This window comes from Dendropsophus ebraccatus, chromosome 9 (genome assembly GCF_027789765.1).
Source record: "Dendropsophus ebraccatus isolate aDenEbr1 chromosome 9, aDenEbr1.pat, whole genome shotgun sequence".
NCBI classification, from domain to species: domain Eukaryota; kingdom Metazoa; phylum Chordata; class Amphibia; order Anura; family Hylidae; genus Dendropsophus; species Dendropsophus ebraccatus.
The window spans coordinates 100,781,193-100,803,683 of NC_091462.1; the positions used below are offsets into that span (position 1 = coordinate 100,781,193).

At 40.1% G+C, this 22,491-nt stretch overlaps 1 long non-coding RNA gene across 1 annotated transcript; it reads left to right on the forward strand.

Annotated features, from left to right (window-relative positions):
• The first annotated feature begins 3,524 nt into the window (after positions 1-3,524).
• On the forward strand, positions 3,525-21,707 carry LOC138800429 (uncharacterized). Its single transcript, XR_011364461.1, has 3 exons — positions 3,525-3,581; positions 18,628-18,721; positions 21,391-21,707. It is a non-coding gene; the product is annotated as an uncharacterized lncRNA (long non-coding RNA).
• The last annotated feature ends 784 nt before the right edge of the window (positions 21,708-22,491 follow it).

Below are 22,491 nucleotides of genomic sequence, written 5' to 3' on the forward strand. Positions count from 1 at the left end.
TAGATAGATAGATAGATAGATAGATAGATAGATAGATAGGCCAGAGTTAGATAGATAGATAGGAGATAGATAGATAGATAGATAGATAGGCCAGAGTTAGATAGATAGATAGGAGATAGATAGATAGAACAGAGATATGCTACTGTATGATCACACGTTTTTTCAGCTCTGTTTAAAATGATGTCTCTGTATTTTTAGTCTAAAATAATGGATTTCATTAAGCTGTATAGCCTTCCCTTGATGGCAATGACGGCTGTTGGTACATTATTCTAGTTTGGGGTTACTAACTAACAAACAAATAAAGATAGATAGATAGACAAAAGAGAGACATACGTTAGATAGATATGCCAGAGATGGATATTAGATAGATAATAGATAGATAATAGATAGATAGATAGATAGATAGATAGATAGATAGATAGATAGATGTGAGATAGGGTCCATTTACACAGAAAGATTATCTAACAGATTATCTGCCAAAGATTTGAAGCCAAAGCCAGAAACAGACTATAAACAGAAATCAAGTCATAAAGGAAAGACTATGATTTCTCCTCTTTTTAACTCTATTCCTGGCTTTGGCTTTAAAACCTTGGCAGATAATCTGTCAGATAATCTTTCTGTGTAAATGTACCCATACATAGATGAATTGATTACTTGATTGATTGATCGATTGGAACTAAATAGATAGATAAAGAGATACAGTAGACAGACAGATATGAGAGAGATAGAGATATGATGTGGATAAATAAATAGATAAGGGATAGAGAGAGATACACAAGATAGAGAGATAGATAGATAGCAACAAGATAGTCCACGGCACTCACAGGGTTAAGGTGAAAAAAGTTCAGTGGTTTATTTGTTCATCGTAACACAGCACTCCAAACAACACGACGTTTCGGTAACCTCACGTTACCATCTTCAAGTGAAGATGGTAACGTGAGGTTACCGAAACGTCGTGTTGTTTGGAGTGCTGTGTTACGATGAACAAATAAACCACTGAACTTTTTTCACCTTAACCCTGTGAGTGCCGTGGACTATCTTGTTGCTATTTGAATACGATCCCAGGTCAGGATCCAGGACCGCTGGCACCCAACTTCTACTCAGCAGTGCTGCTTGCCTTTTCATGTTGATAGATAGATAGATAGATAGATAGATAGATAGATAGATAGATAGGAGATAGATAGATAGATAGATAGATAGATAGATAGAGTAGATAGATGATAGAAATGACAGATAGATATGAGAGAGAGAAAGATAAGTAAGTCTATTTGATGGTAAATTGATTTTGCTTTACCTGTAGATTCTCTTTGTTTGGTGAGATATACTTTGCTGTAGATGTAAACTGATTCTTTAGCCATGCTTTTTAGCTTCTGATAAATGTTGCTAAGCCCTTTAATTCTGTTTTTCAAATAGGAAAAAAGCATTTTTAAGAGGACAAACTTTAGTACGACAGAATTAGAGTTGTTTTTTTTTTACATCTAGGTTACAACGTTTTACTGAAAAACTACATTGTGTAGAGACGACTTTTCAGCCTGGGCTTTACATACTGGAGACGGGTTTAGCGATCATCTATAATAAATGTTAACACCTCTATTAAAAAGATGCAGGATATCTTGGCCTGTTGGCCTTTTGGAGGTACTTGAAAATTGGAGACACTAACCCTTAGGGGGACATTTATTTATAAATGTCCCCGCAGTGCCGATGCTCAGCAGATTTATGTACAGGGGCACTGGAGCTACATAAATCCTGTGTGCACCAGTGTGCGCACGTAGTGAAGCCTACGCCAGCTCAGACCTGGTATAGGCTTCTTTATCATTTATTAGTGATAAATTTAGCAGACCCTGAGCCCGCGCCCTGCCCGCCCCTGTGGCGCAGCGGGCGTAGAGGGGCTGATGTGAAAATTTATTCGCACAAGTGTGTGCAAATAAGTTTATTAGCAAAAGGCCCCCCTACACCAAAAATACAACTTTTAGACCTTAATAAATGTCCCCCTAAGTGTCATTAGTCCTTTAATGTACTGAAAACTTAACTCCTTAATGCCATGACATACTATTATGGCATGATGGCATTAGGAGAGTAGTGAGTGGGCTCAGGATTTAAGCCCACTCCCTATGAAGTGGGTGTTGGTTGTTAACCACAGCTAATACTTGCCTTTAGTGTCTGGGATTAGCTTTGGTCATTTCACCAACTTTATGTGATGGTCAGAATCAGCTGTGGTATTAGGGTGGCTGGACAGAGAACCCTCTCTTCTCTCCCCCGCCCATCACCCAATCAGCCCCTTTTTGCTGCAGTGAGATTGCAGTATGCTGTCATGGCATCTGGTGGCCATGGTGATTACATCCTTTTGGATTAGTAGAATAAGGGCCCTATTCCGCCGGACGATTATCGTTAAATCGTTCGAATCTAAACGATAATCGTTCGGTTGAAATGCGATTAACGATCGAACGAGAAATTGTTGATCGCTTTATAAGACCTGGACCTATTTTTATCGTTGCTCGCTTGCAAAACGTTCGCAAATCGTTCGCAAATCGTTCGCATTGAATAAGACATCGTTCGGTCATTCGCAGTAGATACGAACGCAATAGCGAAGAAATAGCGAAGAAAAAACGATCGCAAATACGATCATAAGTAACGATTATCGTTCCATGGAAACGAGTGAACATTTTCAGGTCTTTCACAATAGCGGTCATTTGAGATTGTTAATTGTTAACGATTATGCAAACGATAATCGTCCGCTGAAATAGGGCCCTAATACTACACTGCAATGCATTAGTATGATAGTGCAGGGGACCAATGGACATATTATGTCCCCTAGTGGATTAAAATAAATAAATAAATGTGTAACAAAAATTTAAAAATATTAAAAATGCTAAAAATATATAAATACCTATAAATTAACTGAACATAGTTGCATCACCAGCTCTAGAAATATTAAAATATGTTATTTATCCCTAAAGCGTGAATTAACAGTCATTGATTTATATGTATGACTGAATTGCATATTTATTTATTCCACCCGAGATATTATTATTATTGACTTCTCAGTACGTTATATGGTAAAACAAAGGGTGGCAAAAAAGTACAATTGGTCCCACAAAAAACACATCTTCAGTGGTTGTGTCCTTGAAGTGTACCTATTCAGACCCTTACCAATCGGGAGATTGAGAGGGAGAGGACTCGCTGCAGCGCGGTCCACTTCTGCTCTGTGTTAGATAAGAAGGGTCAGGCTAATAATTGTAAGTCTATGGAGAGCGGGAAGGGGATGCTCTGCAGCATGGTCCTCTCCCTGCTCATTCTTCTGATCAGTACGGGTCTGAAGACTCAGGCCAAGACCGATAAAAAACTTTTGACATGTCTTTATGACATGTCAAAAGTTTTAACAAAAGACAGGCACACAGAAATGATGAACATTGAAAAGGAAATGCTAGAGAACATTATCACAAGTTTTTTCTTGCCATTCCTTTGTCACTTACATGGTTTGATATTCTTGACAGGGCACATCCAAAGGAAGCTGAGAAAGTTGTGATTCAGTTGGAGCAAAGGGGAAACTATTAAGGAGAATTGTGAAAACCTGAAGCCAGGTAGAATTATATGGGCAAATCTCATCTTTGCTGAGTAGGAGGAAGATGTTATTGGCAATTAGCTCTTGAGTCTGGTCACTGAGCTCAGTCATTTTTTGCTGCTCATTACATGAAGTGTTCTTCAAGCTAAAATTATCCTATAAAATGAGAGGTTTATCATGGTTAAAGACATACATTTTTTTGTGCTTCATTTTGATGACGATTCCTAAGCTTAAATCTCTATGGATAAATGTAATATACTTAATAAAATGTGCAATAAATAGAATTCACTCTGCCTTCAGATGCCAGTAGAGGGTGCTCAGGAGCTTACTGCATACTCTGTTAGTATTAAAATTAATATGTTAGCAGTATGCAGTAAGCTGCTGTTGGCTAAAGGCAGCCAGGACTTATTTATTTAAAGCATATTTCTTAAGATTAAGATGTTTAAGTTATTCTTAAGATGTGATGAATACTCACAGGACAGATATAGGTCTGTATTCTGTCAAGAAATTCCAAGACAGATCCGCAGTCACCAAACGTCAACAGTTCGTTGACAAGAGCAATGGTCAGTGATGTGTTTTGGAAATAATCTGTCAGGGATATGAAGTCAGCAAGCTCAGATACGCTCAATAGGTGTGGATTATTCACCTTGAAATTAACAAGAAAGTGTAAAAAGAGTAAATGTCTGAAATAATATTTGATTAAACTTTTATTTTTGTGAAATGGGTTGCATGAGAATAAGAAAATAAATCTGCTCCTTTTTTTTTTTGCCAAAATGGCAACTGTCTTCTCGATGGCTGTGTCTGCTATTGCAGCTTACAGTTTGAGGCCGGGTTCACACAACGTATTTATTTAATTACTAACGGCCGTTGTTGCAGATCGTGACATCGGCCACTGTTTATTGAAAAAATACATTGCATTGTTTTCTATAGAATCCCAGCCAGAGTGTATACACTCTGGGGGACATTTATGAAATGTCTGCCTGAGGCATACTCCAGGGAGAGGCGCGGGAGGAGGCCTCCACCCCTCCTTGTCCCGCTCCCTAAGCTGCCCCAGCCCGCCCATCGGGCGTGCAGGCCCTACGGCAGGCATAATCCAGGGAGAAGGTGCTGATTCGCCCCTTCTCCCTGGCGTACGCCTGCCGTACGGCCTGCACGCCCGATGGGCGGGCTGGGGCAGCTTAGGGAGCGGGACAAGGAGGGGTGGAGGCGTGGCCTCCTCCCGCGCCTCATTTTGTCATGATTTAAGCCTGCTCGCAGGCGTTAATCATGATCCAAATCTACACCTGCTGGAAGCAGGTGTAGATTTAGTACGCCGGGCACAGGTTCGGGCGCCCGGCTGGATTTAGTAAGAGGCGTGCGCCTCTTAGTAAATCCTGCTAGGGGAAAAGAGGGCAGAGCCTAATATAAGACCGGCGTACTTGTACGCCGGTCTTCATAAATCCCCCCCACTGTGAACACTCCGGCCGGGATTCCATGCGACCGCACAGAAAACTGACATTTCAGTTTTGTGCAGCCGCTATTTATTGAATAGCAGCGGCTAAAAACTGACTAGCCGGACTATACATTGTCTGCAATGGCTAATTGGAATGCAGGCACACCTGTATGTGCCTGTATTCCAATTTGAAAGAAATAAAGTTCATCCGGCTGCTACTGCAGTTACCGACCAGGTTGAACCTCACAGACAGCGGCCGTTCTGTTACACAGCCGTTTCATAGAACAGCCGATGTCATACATTGTGTGTACTTAGCCTCACATACATACATGGAAAGGAGTGGCTTAATTTCTATGAACACTGCAGACCTTTTTCAAATCTCAGTCCTTTTATGTTAGTGATCTGCTTACTTTTTCAAAGTTACTGTTGAATGCAATAAGCTCTGATAGAGATGACTGCTGGAGGAACAAGCCTAAGTTTTCTTCAATCCACACTCTGATATCCACAGTTTCACATGTGACTCCTGCAAATACAACGTGGTTTTACTAATGTAAAATTTTAATTTTGATTTATTATAGTAGTAATATTCTTGTACTGTATCCATGTACTTTCTTCAGATAAGCTATACTAGTAAAGTGAAATGCTCTATTTAATCCATGGAGGTCAGCTACATACCCTTTAACTGTGACTGCACATCTAATAACTTCTTTATATAGGAGTCATAGATGGCATTTCTAGTATCAAATGTGAGGTTGTCATAGGACATGATGAATCCTTTTATTCTGGAAAAAATAATGTTGTTTTATTAAAGATGACATATAATATATTTTTTCTCATAGTCGCTATGATACCCTTAAAAAAAATAAAACAGAAAGTATATTTTTTGGTACCCACATTTCATGATATGAAGAACAGCTGACATTTTCCGGCAGAAGTTGGAGAATAGATGGGGTAAAACTGGGAAGGAGTGAAACCAGCTCAATTTGGAAGAGGGTCCTCCATTCATCAGAAGTATATGTAGAGAAGTTGGAACTCAGTTTGACAAGAACAGTCTCCAGGAAGACCTCTTCTACCATGGTTATCTCCAATTCGGACAGATTAGCCTATAGACAACAAGTTAATAGTAAATTTCAAAAACACTATTGCATTTCATTTTAGGTAAACTATTGTGTACTAAATCTAATAATCTTTAATCACTGTCTTCATGTTCTTCCAATGATTCAGCTAGCCCATTTATTTCCATATGTTATTGGAGGCCAAAAGCAAAGCGTTAATAGTTCTTTGAGAGTGATCATTCACAAAATTTCACCCAGCAGCTAGCATTCAAATAATGGAACCCTATGAGGTTTCTTAGAGGGACATTAGGTTCAATGCTCACTATCCCACTCAGGTTTACATATTTGCCCATATGGACATAAAACTTTACTTTTCTACAATTTTTTTTGTTTCAGTAACTTACTTTTGAGGCTGCTGTGATTATCGCAGTTGTGTAGTCTGTAATATCTTGTGGTTGTAAAACAACCAGGATCATTCTCAACAAAGTGCTGTTTGAAAGGACATCTGGTTTGGTGAGAAGTAAAGCTGCATCGTCTGGTGTCACAATCGTCAAAAACATTTCCTTTTGAGTAAAGGAGATGTTTGTCAGAGTTGGTAAACTTTAGAAGACAGATTTATCAATCTATTACATGAAAGAACAATACTAAATATGGCAAGAACTTACCACATCAAGTCTTGGATATAAGTTGAAGAGTTCAGAGAATGTGGCACGAGTGAAAAAGGAGCCCAAGTTCTTATCAATCCATGTCTGGGTATTGTTAGTATCAGCTTCACATGCAGATCCTTAATAAAGAGAGTAAAACATTACAGTTTACTGTTTTACATGAAAAATACTTATTTAAAGGGATATTCCGCTCAAAATGTTTTTTTTTTCACACCATTTAATTGTAAAATTTATATAATAATCAATATGTATATATGTGCAATATGTTGTAATCACAGCCTATGCACCGTTTCTTAGCTTTTCCCATCGAAGACAATCATGGGTCCTCCATCTCCCCAGTGGGTCAGGTTAATGCTTAAAACCTGTCCCACTGCTGAGACGGAGGACATGTGATCCACTGACATCTCTGTTGTGAGATGTCAGTGAGCTGTGCCATTTCCTATATGGGATCATTTACATGTAATGAATTGAAGCAAATTTCACACTGCGAGTTTCTCACAGTTACATCTGCTGCAATACTGATTACTATAAAGTCGATGGCACATGATTCTTGCAGCAGATTTTTATTCTGTTGCACGAATATGCAATAGCCTTGTAAATCTGAGATATAAATTTGCTGTGATGTAAAAAATAATAAAGAGACCATACTTACCTGTCTGCTCTCCACTGTGTGCCCACTTGCAGTGTCTCTGGGTCAGGTTCTCAGCTGAGCGACAGCCCTGACTGGCTATGGCAGGACAGTGCAGTGATTGGCGGAGCAGACCTTTACTCAGCTAGGAACCCAACCTGGAGACACCACTGAAGGGCATCGGGGGAACGTGGACAGGTAAGCATGGTCTCTTTATAATTATTTTTTTACATCACAGCAGCACTATATTTCAGATTTACAAGGCTATAGAAATATATATTTTCACAGCAGAATGAAAATCCTGCTGTGAGAATGGAGTGCCATAGACTTTATAGTAAACACAGACCGAAGGTGGAGCACGGCATGCCAGGAGTTTTCCAGCCGCTGCCATTGTCAATATTGTCCATGATAAAGAAAACTTTTAAAAAGTCAAACAGAAGTAAGCAGGAGAGCAGCAAAGGTATAAATAAAAGTTGGGGGGTTGGGGATTAACACCAGGGGGCTTTGGAAAGTTTGGCGGAATACCCCTTTAACAATTGAAAGGGAAACACAACAACTAAAATATTACCTGACAATTTCTGTTGTTTAGTCAGGTAGGATTTGCAATAAGAATAGACGGAGATGTTTTCGGCTACGTCAAACTTAGAGCTGATATTATTGAGTTCCTTTAATCTAAAAAAAGAAAATTTAAGTTGTCATTGGCAAAAGGAAAAATAAGAGTTTAAAGACATTTTAACAGAATATGTCTTCGTCTATCATCCGGTTTATCACAACTGGAATTGTCGGAGAGTGGCCATACACCTGCAGTAGATGAACCCTCATTCCTTTGACAGCTATTTCTCCCATTCTGCTTATACACTTGCATGTTTAGCTTACGCATGTGTTCTCAGTAGAGATAGCAGAAATAGTTGCAGCCAGATACCTCTGGTGATGGGTTATCGTTGTACGGCACAAAAGCATCTAGTATTAAAACTCAATATGCCCAATTCTTTGTCGCGACATCATCTGTTGATATAGAGTCAGGATATCCATAGACACATGTTCAGTCCCATTTTTTCTTATGTGTATTGGCTCTTTAACAGGCCAAGCAAGCAAGTACATGATACTTACATGGCTTGGTAGTCTTTACATGAAATGTCCAAAGGCAACTGAAATAGATGAGTTTCATTGAGTGCATCAAAAAATTCAACAATGATGGTGTGAAAGACATAGATCCAATTAGACATGGACCGTAGACTCCACTCTTCATTAAGCAATATGAAAATGTTAGACAGCATCTCTCGTTGGCTAAAGATGCTCAGCTGAAACATCGGATATTCCTGACTGCATGACGATGTGTTAGACAATAGACTTGTGACCTAAAAAGAAGCAAAAATTAAGTATATGATTTACTTTATACCAGCTTTATTTTGTATCATTTTGAACTTATGATAAAAACTTTATGAAGATGTGTTTTTTACCTGACAACTTGATCCCTGTATTTCCAAAATATATTCTAATAGAGTCTCATAATCTTTAAATTCCTTTATCTGACTGAGAAGAATTGTTGACAGAGTTATGTTTTGTAACGAGTCAGCAATAAATGTGAAACTCACAAGGTCCTGTACAGATAAGCCAATGGGATTTTCCATCTACAAAATAAATAAACAAAAGTGATGCAATTGATGTTTACTGGAGTACTTCTGTGAATGACATTTCAACAGTCAATATACATGACACAAAAGGTTATGTTCACACAGGACTCAAATGTGCCTGTATGAAGCACTTCCATGTGGCACTCAATGAGCAACAGACAGCATGGGGGGCCCGAAAGCTCTGCCTTCAGATGGAGTTTTGGCCTTGAACTATGCTGAAAAGAAGGGACATGTTACTACTTTTCAGGACATTTCCATGCTCCCATTGACGTCAATGGGAGCATGGTTTTGGGTAGTGATATTCATTGTTTTGGAGGTCCAGTATAGCAAGTGTATTGCCCATGTTAGGGTAACCTACTTTAGAAACAATAAAAGTTCTATAATTGTACTTTTTGACAGTCCCATAATGGCTTGTGATGCATTTACCACCACTTTTGCTAAAGCACTAGGATTAGGGTTCTTATTATTTGTTCTCAAACTTCTGACATAGAATAAAATTGGAATACATTTCTCATCTATGTCTTTTCTGTAATGTTCTATTCAATGTCATAGTGAATGAAATTATACAGTTACAGGTATTGTTTATTACCTTTGTTAAATTTGTATTGAATCTCATGAGTTCTTCAGTTGTTGCGCTTGTAAAATATTTTCCAAAGTTAATTTCCACCCAACTTTTTATATTGACTGTGTCACAGGCAACATCTGTTGATGCAATACGATATTATTAACATCTTATGGGATTGTTTATTCATATAATACATATCAAACAATGTAAAGGTCATGCATATGACCTGTGTACACGTACCTTTAGATGATGACTGTTCAGTCATATACGGCTTTATGTAATAGTTGTAAAAATTTCTCTGAGTATCCAGGGTCAATGATGTAAACACAAAATTAAATCCTTTCACTCTGTGGAAAGAAGGATAAATGCAGAATATAAAAGTACAAGATGTTATCAAACAAAATTAATTATAAATTAATAGCTGTAACCAACATTAGTGAGGAATAGAGATGAGCGAACCTTGAGCACGGCAACCCAAGTTGGGTGCAGCCCTAAGGCTGCCTGGAAAACCAGGATACAGCCATAGGCCATAAGCTGTATCCATGTTTTCCAGGACTCCCTAGGGCTGCATCCAACTTCTTCAGTCACCGGTAATCAAAGGACACATATTTGGGGTCAGACGAACCCAAGTGTGCTGGAAGTGCGCTCATTTCAACTGAGGACAGAATGTTAAAGGCTCCACTAGTCAAGCCTTTTTTTTTTCTTTTCAGCCGTCTGTTTATTGAAACAGGAAATGTCACTAGAAAAGTAACAAAGTAAGTGCACATTCACTCAAAAACAATCATATTATACATTACGGTAATACAGGGTGCAAAAATCAGGATAAGACATTCCCAACAACTAGACAACATGTCTAATCAAGGAAAAAACAATACTACTAGGGAATTGAGCAAATACAAATACAGCAACAGAGACAAAGCAGAAAACAAAATAAGAGGAAAAGAGAGAAAGCAGAGAGATAAGAAGCACTTCTGGTAGTCGGCTTTTAATGCATCACATTTATGTAGCTACAAAAGAAGCACTAGTCATCCTTCTCATTGTCAGAAGCTCAAAATAGAGTCAAAAGAAGATGAGGGTCCAATAAGCCAACTTTGAGACTAATGATCTTGTTGATTTTGAACATGTAGAAGAACCAGTCCATATACCAGTGAGCCATCCTATACTTACATTTCTTGATAAGATAAACATGTAATGTTGATTGGCAAAAGCTGGAGAAGATCTGGGTTGAAATATTGAATCAAATCAACTAAGTCCCTTTGAATCAATATTGTCCACTGTTGCACGTCGTACAAAGAGAGGTTTGATTGGATTTGCAGCAACACAGAGGACAGTATGGTCTCTTTGATGGTTGCTAATTGGGTGTCTAATATATTTTCCTATAGAAATAATGAGAAGTTGTTTAATATTCAGGTGCAGTAAGATTGGTGGCTCTTGCAGGTATTGCAGCAAGGCATCTTACCATTGTTGCAGTGTTGTTGATTATACGTAAATAGTCAGGAACATTCTCAGTTCTCATCAGGCTTGCAACTTTCTTCAGCAAGGTGACGTTAAGAAGAACATTGGGTTCTGTGAGAAGTAGATTGATGTCGTCCTCTCGTATCATTTCTAGGACAATGCCCTGAAAGGAAATATTAAAAGTATAGTTTTAGCCATTTCCTATGAAAAATCAAATATGACTATGATACGATGTAATATGCCCAGAGGGAACAGTTCATAATTGAGATTCTTTTTGTGTCATGCCCCAACCCCTTAGCTCTGGAACCAGGTATAGCAATCTGTCAGCTTTGCTTGTGTTACTTAAAACGATCAATAAACTTTGGCCTCCTGGTCAGAACATAAAGATGGGTCAACCAAAATAGTTTGGTTAGATAATCCATTGTGTTACGTAGCACTTAGGGGAAGATTTATCAAGGGGTGTAAAATTTAGATTGGTGCACACTGCCCACAGCAACCAATCACAGCTCAGCATCCAGCTCTGGTGAAAGGAAAGCTGAGCTGTGATTGGTTGCTGTGCGCAGGTTGCACAAGTCTAAATTTTACACCCTTTGATAAATCTACCCCTTAGTGTTTTTTCACATTTAGTAGTTTTTATTATGAATTGTCTTGGCATAGACACTAACTAGTAGATTAAAGGGGTATTCCAGGATCCACAGAATAGGGGAAAAGTAGGAGATCGTGCGGGGGCCCACCTCTGTCCCCCCAGGGATCTCCATTTCGGGCCCCAGCACGTGACCCGCGGCTCTATTCATTCCTATGGAGCAACAGAAAGAGCCGAGTACACCAGAAGATCGCTGTACTCGGCTCTTTCCGTTGGCTCCATAGGAATAAATAGAGCCACAGGTAACGTGCTGTACCGACGGCCGGGCCCGATTACAAAGAGGAAGGGGCCCGATACAGGGGAACGCCAAGGGGTACAGAGGTCGGTCCCCACGCAGTCTCCTACCTTTCCCATATTCTGTGGATAGGGAAAATTTTTTTTTTCCCCTGGAATACCCCTTTAACAGTAATAGTAAATGGGATGCTAAAATTGGATGCTAAAATGGGATGCTAAAATAAAATAGGTACCTTGCACCAAGGAAGTGGGCTCAAATTCCCTGCTCATGTCATCCACATAGAGATGTACCATGTGGCAAAAAATCCCCCTAAAACCACCTTACTACTAAATGGGTTAGAGAGCATTGGGAGAAGCTGGATGGTAGCAGCTGTCAGTTACAAGGTAGTGGGTCACTTGTAAGAGTTGTCTAGAATCCCCAGGTATATTTTATGTTTGATAATATTCCTTATATTATTACCATGCATGGCAAGGTAAGATATATTCTGTCTCAAGTAGGGCAATAGAGTTTCTCAAACAACTTACTATGTCCAGACTTGGAAGGAGCTGTAGAAAGTCAGTTACTGTGCCATAGGTATAAAATAAGCCAAAGTTTTTACTTAGCCAGTCTTCACTGTCCCTGGCATTGGCAAGGCATGCCGAACCTGATAAAGGCAAAGGGTAAAATGGTTAAAAAGGATGGAAGCATGGTATGCAAAGGTGTATGTCATTTGACACAGGGAAAGAAAGCAAGATTGCAAATGCTAAATTGTTAAATCATTGCAAATCATAGGTGGTTGTGCATAAAATAAAGTCACATGGACTTTGTGGGGATAAAACAGCACATCATGTGGTGAGAGATGGTATAAAAAATGGATGTGGGCCCACCATGTCACCTAACTGATTTGACCTTGGGCCACTTCCAGAAGTCATCCTGGTTTTCATTTTTCAACCATCTCCTATGAGGATCGGGTCTTGCAGGGGACTTCTCAATCGCAGTGTGGGTGGGTGTCATCAGACATGTCACAAGTTATTAATCCCACCTAGTCTCACTGCTGAGACCCTCTGGGATCAGGAGATATAGCCAAGAACAGCAGGCGTGCCATTCACTCTCCAGCCATACCTCCGTCACAGCTGAGTCTATCAATGGTAGTCTATGAGAGTGGGAGTGCATTGTGCTGCTGCGTCCTCCCTCCGGTTGAGACCCGGTGGGATCGATAACTTTTGACATGCCTGATATGAGTTATTTTTAGTGACAGCTACTTTTTAAGGACACAAGCTAATAAAGAGGATATATAAAGAAATGAAATTCCATAACTTTATTCCTCGATGAATGAACAAAGCAATCTGACAATTCTATGACTATACTTGTATTATATTCTCTGAATGTTGCTGTACCTGTAAATTGTTTCTGCAGTGTCAGATATTTTTTGCCATATGTGTAAACAGCTTCTTTCACCGGATTCCTATCAAATCTGTAGTAAACTGAGTTCAGTTCTTTTATTCTGTGGAATAAAATATTACGGTTAGTAATAGCAGTAGTAGTAGACCTATGGGTGTATCCATATGTCCTTACAAGAACAACTTATTGCTGTTATCAGGGACAGCTCTGGGTTTCTCTGGTGGACTCTTTGTCTAGGTTGACAAGTTTGCCCAGCTCTCCTAATATATGCTCATGTTTGGCTCTGGCTTTGTTCTACAATATAGGTGTCAGACTCAGGTCCTCCAGCTGTTACAAGACTACAATTCCCATCATGCCTGGACAGCCAGTGCTAAAGCTTTGGCTGTCCAGGCATGATGGGGATTGTAGTTTGACGCCCATGTTGTGCAACGTTGGAACTTTGAGTTTGAGTTCAGTATCAGATACAACCCACAGAAAGGTGAAGCTCTGTGTCTGAAAGATAGCAGCTTTATTCCTCTTTAATAATTGGTCACTCACATCGTTTGGTATGATTCACAGGAAAGATCCAAAGGTAACTGTGAAAGCTGGAACTCATTGAGAGTAACTTCAAAATCATTGAGGAGAATAATGAAAATCTGCAGCTGAGTCAACAGATTCGGGCACAGATTCCCTTCAGCGAGTATGTCGAAAACATTGTTCAAGATTTCTTGCTGAGTTTCAATTTGAAGATGGGACAGTTCTTGAGATCCACTGCAGGACTTGTTCTGAATGGAACTTATGACCTGAGGGGGTAAAAATTTCAGATAATTACTTAACCCTTTGAGGACCAGGCCCAAAATGACCCAGTGGACCGCGCAAATTCTGATCTTAGTGTTTCCGTTTTTCCCTCCTTCCCTTCTAAGAGCTCTAGCACTTTCAGTTTTTTATCTACAGGCCATGTAAGGGCTTATTTGTTACAGGAATAGTTGTACTGTGTAATGGCGTCATTCATTTTACCATAACATGTATGATGGAATTCCAAATATATTATTTATGAAGATATAAATTGGTGAAATCGTAAAAAAGAATGCAATATGGTAACGTTTGGGGGGTTCCTGTGTCTACGTTATGCACTATATGGTAACAGCGACATGACACTATTATTCTATAGGTCAGTCTGAACACAACCATATGCAGGTTACACAGATTCTCTAATGTTATATTTGTATTTTTTTATGAAATCCTTTTTTTTGGCAATTAATTATAAATAAAATGGGACTATTGTGACGCTTATAACGGTTTTATTTTTTCACCTACGGGGCTGTATGGGGTGTCATTTTTTCCGCCATGATCTCTAGTTTTTATTAATACCATATTTGTGAAGATCGGACGTTTTGATCACTTTTTATTAATTTTTTTATATATATAATGTAACATAAAATCGGTAATCTGCGCACTTTTTCCCCTCTTTTCGTGTACGCCGTTTACCGTTCGCAATGACGCTTGTTATATTTTAATAGATCGGACAATTACGCACGCTACGGTATATTATATGTTTATCTATTTATTTATTTTTATATGTTTTATTTATATAATAGGATAGGGGGGTGATTTCAACTTTTATTGGGGGAGGGGTTTTGGGGTAGTGTGTTAGTGTTTTTAACTGTTTTTTTTTTACACATTTGAAGTCCCTTTGGGGGACTTTTACATACATTACTTTGATTTCTACACTGATGAATGCTATGCCATAGGCATAGCATTGATCAGTGTTATCGGCGCTCTGCTCATTGAGCCTGCCTGTGCAGGCTTAGAGTAGCAGAGCGCCGATCGGACCGCATGGAGGCAGGTAAGAGACCTCCAGCAGTCCGTTTTACCGATCGGGACCCCCGCAGTCACATTGCGGGGGTCCCGATCGGTAAGTGACAGGGGACTCCCCCTGTCACTTACACCTAAACGCCGCGGTCGCGCCGCGATCGCGGCGTTTAAGGGGTTAATGACACGCGGCAGCGCGATCGCTGCAGCGTGTCATTGCCGGTGAGGTCCCGGCTGCTCACTGCAGCCGGCCCCCACCTCCTATGAAGCGCGCTCCGCTCCGGAGCGCGCTTCATAGCGGGAATAACACCCAGGGCGTACAGTTACGCCCTAGGTCGTCTGGGGACAGACTTCCATGGCGTAACTATACGCCCTGGGTCGTCTAAGGGTTAAAGCGTAACTGTCATGTTTTTTTTTTATTGCAGAAATCAGTAGTATAAGCGATTTTAAGAAACTCTGTAATAGGTTTCATCAGCCAAAAAAGCCTCCTTCTGTACTCAAGAAGCAATCTCCCAGCCTCCCCCCCTGACTTCTTATCTGTGCATTATCAGGCAAATCCGTCTTCATTACAGAGAAGCCAGTGAAGACGGGCTCTGCTCTCTCCATTGTAAGCCTATGAAGGGGGGAGGGGCTGAGGGAGATGAGGGAGCAGGAAGAGGTGACATGAAGGTCAGCTGTTTGTAGACTCTCTGGGCACCTAAAACGCTAAATTCAGGTGTCAGAAAGGTCAGTGCTTATCTATGAACTTACTGAGAGAAGATTGCAGGGTGTTGTGCTTTGCAGAAATCCTCCGTGCTCAGTTAGGCCCCGTTCCCACTGAGCAAAACTAGCGGAATTCCGCGGCGGAATTGTCCGCCGCGGAATGCCGTTAGCCTCCCGCTAACGGCTGAAATGACGCTTTAACTTCTTTAAAGTTCACATTTATTATTGTTACAAGGCAATACTATAACTAGTATCATATTACAATTCAGTCATAGTACTGACAGGGGCAAACCTAGGACAACCTTTTGGCAATTGGGATTGGAAATGCCAGAAAGGAACCATCCTGTTCTTTTATCACCATTCTTATTGTTGTCCTTATGCATAAAATGTCACCTTGAGAGGGATCTTTAAATTGTACTAGTAATGGTTCTTTGTGATTGATGGTGTGGTGCAAGTCCATGGTGGGTGGTCAGGTTAGTTAGGTCTATTTCTAAGTGGTAAGGCTCATCATGCATAATACTCTCTGAGCTTTGTCTAAATGCCTCAGCAACCTAACTGCTCAGCAGAGACCTGCTTCTCTCTACATAAAAGTGGAAGAGAACTATTACTGATACACTTTAAGGCTATGTTAACACTACGTATATTTTTGTATAACTACGGCCGTTGTTGCCGATTGCAACAGCTGTGATTTTATATGAAAATATACTGTATGTGCCCTTGCCGCCTATGGAATCACATAGTATACGCTCTGGCCGGGATTCCATCCTGCCGCAGAAAACTGACATGTCAGTTTTCTGCGGACGCTATTCCGTGAATAGCGGCTGCAGAAAACCATGTCAGTGCACACTATGGAGCGAGCGTCTTGGACCCCTCGCTCCATAGGGTGCTGTGGGGAGTTCTGATGCGGGCGCGCATGGATGTGCCTGCATCAGAACTCTGCGGCTGCAAAATCATCCAGCCGGTACTGCAGTACCGGCCAGAATAATCTTTTCAGAGACTGGCTGTTCCGTGACCCAGCCGTGTCACGAAACGGCCAGTCTCTTACGTTGTGTGAACATAGCCTAAGAATATTAAGACTTTAAAAGAATCTAACCTACTGATATTTCCTTATAGGGCACAGGGCACTGAGGATGAAGGTAAATCTTGTAATGGAGCATACCCAATGCTACTTACCGATCCAATGTTGTCTGCAACTTGTGGAGGGGTACATTTGTATGTTACCAAATTTAGGGACTTCACCACAGAGGCTTGAACTTCCCAAGTATTTGCAATTCCTGTTATATTGAATATGTCAAATTCATTAATATTAATTAATAATAATCTTAATCATCTTAAATTAAGTTATTTTTTTAATAATTAATTTTGCACAATAAAGGAGAACAGCAAAAGATCACTCTACTCCACAGCTACCAGGACCAGGGACCTGGCAGGTTCTCTTTAAATGATATACTCTATAAACAAGACTAACTTTAGTAGATGCCTCGTTAATTTTTTGTAAAAGTATGATACACGCGTTATGACAGCTAAAATGAGTTAACATATTGGGAAAATTCTTACCTGAAGATAAATACTGCACAATTTGGGTCATCAGGGACTGAAGTTTTGGGTCTGTACTTGTTCCATCACTTGCATTGAAATTGTACGTAAAGTTGGATAGAAAACTGAAGAAAGAAGAGACATTACAGTATTAGGCTATGTTCACACTATATAAGAGACCGGCCGTTCCGTGACCCGGCCGGGTCACGGAACAGCCGGTCTCTGCAAAAATTATCCCGGCCGGCACTGCAGTACCTTTCAGTACTATCTTTCGGGCTGCAGTGTTCTGATGCGGGCGCATTAGAACCCTCATAGCACACAATGAAGCAAGTGGCTGGAGCCGCTCGCTTCATTGTGTGAACTGACAGGTCTTTCTGCGGCCGCAATTCACTGAATTGCGGCCGCAGAAAACTGACATGTCAGTTCTTTGCGGCGCCGCATGGGATCCCGGCCGGAGCGTATACAATGGCAACAACGCCCGTACTTTTATGTAGTGTGAGCATAGCCTAATTGTTACAGAAGGCACTGTAATATTCAATGTCTGTGTCTTTATAGAATCGGGGAAGAACAGCCCCCACAGAAACCTCCTTATTTGTTTACAATCAGAGCTTTAAAAAGAGACCTCATAGCCAGAAAGTTAAAGGGGTATTCCCATCGCCTAACAAAAGTTTAGGTGGTGGGAATACCCCTTAACTTTCTGCTGGCAGGTCTCTTATTTTAGCTCTGATTCTAAACAAATGCAAAAGAAACTTTGGCTTCTTTCCATCGTTGTCATGTTGACAGCAATCGCCTAGGATCCCGACCACTGCTTTCAGCTATGAGATGGTTGGGCGGACATCATAGCTATTTGTCTATTATTATAAGCCAAATAAAATAAGTAATCTGTACCTTTCTAAAATTGTCCAGGGGCCATATAAGCTACTTAGAATGGACTGAAATGATTGGATTTGGGTATCATTGAGGAAACACAGGTATCTGTAGTCAAACCCATTCATTGTAGTTTGTATCAATACTGGAATTCCCAAATTTCCTGAAACCACAACCTGGATAATGAAGTAGAGAAAAAAAGTTATTTAACCTGCTGAGGGCACTTGGATAGATAGGCCATAGAGACAAGATCACTTACCTCACCACTGTAAGCTGACTGCTGCTGAGAAGAGCATGTGCTGATGGCCTGACTCATGTAAGTCATTAAGGAGTTTAGTGTATCCAAAAGGGAAAGTATTTCTAAAAGAGAAAAAAAAAAATATTTGCTCAAATATAATAAGAAGCTATTAATCAATGTATTTTACTATTTTAACCCATTTTATTCCCATCCTGACCACTTCTTTCTCTTATACCTAGGTCTGGGAAGTAGCTAATTTATGGCACTCCCTTCTCTGTCTATGCCGGTGCACTTCCAATGGAAGTTGTGTCAATGAAATCCCAGAGGACTCAGGTAAGACACAATATAATGTTTGTGATAAAAGTATATAAAACTATCTCATACTAACCAAACCACAAGCTTCACCGAAAGGATTAAACATCTATATGCAGACAACTGTTTCTGGGTTCTTCAAAAGAAAGAAGTTGGCTAGAGAGATGCCTTTGGCACTGCTAAGGGTGATATTGATGCTCATCGAAGAGACCCATTTATAATATAGAGACTTATTTTTAGACTGTTTTATGGGGGAAAAAATGTATGCAAATGATGGCTGTGACTGGAGATCCATAATTTACTAAACCTGCTAATCCTGATCTGTATCATGGATTTAATAAAACAAGGCTTACCTGAAGAATTTAACTTCATGGAAATTTCATTTAATATCTGTGACATCAAAGCCTGGAACTGAGGCATCATGACAGGCAACCCCGTGGTCTGGTTATAATATAGCATATTGTGGCCAATGAAACTGATAGAAGAAACACATACATGGACAGATATAACTTGCAGTTAAAAAGAAATTTCAAACATGGATTATCGATAGAGAGGGAAGCCCCTTACCTCTCAAATGCTGACAAAAGTTGCATGTTATCATTCATAAAGAAAATATTTAGAAGAGACTTGAGTTCTTGGGTTTGAATGTTATCAGGGTAACAAAGACGGTCGTAAATGATCCCATCCACTATTGAAGTCAAAATGATTGGAGCTTCTCCACTTCCACCAGCCGCCATCTGGATAGCAACACAAAAAGTAAATAATAGACCATTCAGATTATGTTTGAAAAGTCAGAAAAATGTGGCTTTAGCAGTGCCCCATCTTTCCCACTAAAAGGCTGAGTGGCCCTGTTATGTTATGTCCCTGAACCTGGAAGTGTCCACACAATGAGGACAAGAGTGAGTATTGGTAATCCAGGGAGGTAAGTATATGATATTTTTTTCACTTACCCCCTCTGGTGCCATAGTGCCTTCATTAGTCATTAACCCTTTTAAAGTAAAACACATTCCCCTTTAGTTAATCAGGTAAATGAGTGGAAGTGTCTCTTCTCAGTCAATTGTGAATAACCACTATGGTGTCTAGAAGGTCTAGAAGATCAAATTCAAAGCTACTAAACCAACAAAAGTGGAAGCTCACACTCTTACCGGACACAAAGAGGTCTTTATTTCATTAAGATACTCCTGGAGTGATCCACAGTCGCTAATGTTCTTCATTTGATTTAGAAGGGTCTCTTTAATATTGGACTCTTGGAAATAATCTGCCAAGAATGTGAAGTCTGCTAGTTCTTTTCCACTAAGAAGACCTGGTGTTTGTACCTGGAGACAGCAAGCATTGAGAAAAAAATTATATATCTTGGCAACAGAGAGCAATGTGTCAGACTGTAAAGAACACACCACTTCCTGCAGGACGTACAGCAGCTGATAAGTACTGGAAGATAAGATTTTCAAATAGAAGTAATTTACAGATCTGTATAACTTTCTGTTACTGTTGATTTAAAAACATATTTTTCTCTGTAGTACCCCATGATCAAACAAGACTCCATGACATTGTATACTATTCATGTCCCTTATGGACATATAGGCATAATATACGTGGCTCCCCAACCTGGACCAGCCTTGCTAAACCACTGAAAAATAACCATCTTCAACTATGGTGGACATGGCTTAGCCATATATTAAAATCACTCATTAATATGATTGCATGCCAAACAGGTGGCTGGTCGTAGTTGATGGCCAGGGTTGCAGGGTGGATGACCGCTATAGCTGAGAACTAGGGGGCTGCAAAAGATGGTTGTGGCTGATCGCTGTAGCTAAGAACTAGGAGGCTGCAGAAGACGGACATGGACGATGATCATAGCTGGTAAGTAGGGGACTGCAGAAGACGGACATGGACGATGATCATAGCTGGTAAGTAGGGGACTGCAGAAGATGGACATGGACGATGATTATAGCTGGTAAGTAGGGGACTGCAGAAGAAGGACATGGACGATGATCATAGCTGGTAAGTAGGGGACTGCAGAAGACGGACATGGACGATGATCATAGCTGGTAAGTAGGGGACTGCAGAAGATGGACATGGACGATGATCATAGCTGGTAAGTAGGGGACTGCAGAAGAAGGACATGGACGATGATCATAGCTGGTAAGTAGGGGACTGCAGTAGATGGACATGGACGATGATCATAGCTGGTAAGTAGGGGACTACAGAAGATGGACATGGACGATGATCATAGCTGGTAAGTAGGGGACTACAGAAGATGGACATGGACGATGATCATAGCTGGTAAGTAGGGGACTACAGAAGATGGACATGGACGATGATCATAGCTGGTAAGTAGGGGACTACAGAAGATGGACATGGACGATGATCATAGCTGGTAAGTAGGGGACTACAGAAGATGGACATGGACGATGATCATAGCTGGTAAGTAGGGGACTACAGAAGATGGACATGGACGATGATCATAGCTGGTAAGTAGGGGACTACAGAAGATGGACATGGACGATGATCATAGCTGGTAAGTAGGGGACTACAGAAGATGGACATGGATTAACGCCAATAAGGTTTTATTTTTCAAGAGGAGTTGGTGTGATTAGAAATAACCCTTCAGTTACTAGACTCGTTCATTGTAAGGATTAGTTAAGAACAGTAAGATTTATTTTTCTATCGCCATGTTATGTTACCTTTAGAAAATGGATGTTAATAGCCAGAAGATCTGTAAAGGAGGACATCTGGAGGTATGAGCCCAAGTTTTCTTCAATCCATGTTCTAATGTCACCGGTATCACATGCAACTTCTGTGGACATCAGCGCAGTGTTTTATTATTAATGGCAACAATATTTATGAAGAAATATTAAGTATAACCTTTCTGACTTTCATACCTGTTGAAGTTGACTGTGACTGTAGATATTTCTTGATAAATTCATCATAGATGATGCCCCGAGTCTCTACTGTGGTAGATGCATAGGACATGGTGAACCCCCTTAATCTGTAAATAACATAGATCATGCGCAAATATAAATATGTGAAAAAACAACACTGGTCTACGAATTAATATATATATCTATGGATAAATAAATAGCTTGAAGCTCACATTTCATGGTAGGAGGAACAGCTGATGTTCGTTGGTAGAAGTTGGAGAAGAGATGGGGTAAAGGATGGTAAAAGGAGAAGAAGCTCCAGCTGGAACAAGTTCGCCCATTCATTGTCTTTGTAGGTAGAGAAGTTGGTACTCAGTTTAGTGAAGACCGTCTCCAAGAAAATTTCCTTAACCATGGCAACTTGGGATTGTGACAAATTTGCCTACGACAACAAAAAAAAACGTTTAATAAAAGCATTTGTGACCCCCTAACCTCAGCTGTATGATCATGGCAAATTAGGGCTTTATTACACGGGACGATTATCGTGTTGAAAATGTTTATATTGTTTGAATTTAAACGATAATCGTCCCGTATAATTGCAGGCAATGATCGAAAAATCATTCATGTGTCGTTGATTGCTGATTTAAAGATCTGACCCCAAAATCTGCGTAGTTCACTGTAGTTCTGCATTCGTTCACTAATCGTTCAGCATAATTGCACATCAGATGGAGTAAACGATCGTAGTTACAGTCGTTGTAAAGATCGTAACTAACGACTATCATTCTGTGTAATATACTGAACGATGTCAGGTTAACGATAAATGATCTCGTTTGCGATTGTTTATCGTTAATAGTTTAAAATAGCTTTGTCTAATAGGAGCCTTAGAATGGAGGGGGTAATCAAAAATGCACTAGTCACTTAATTCAAGGT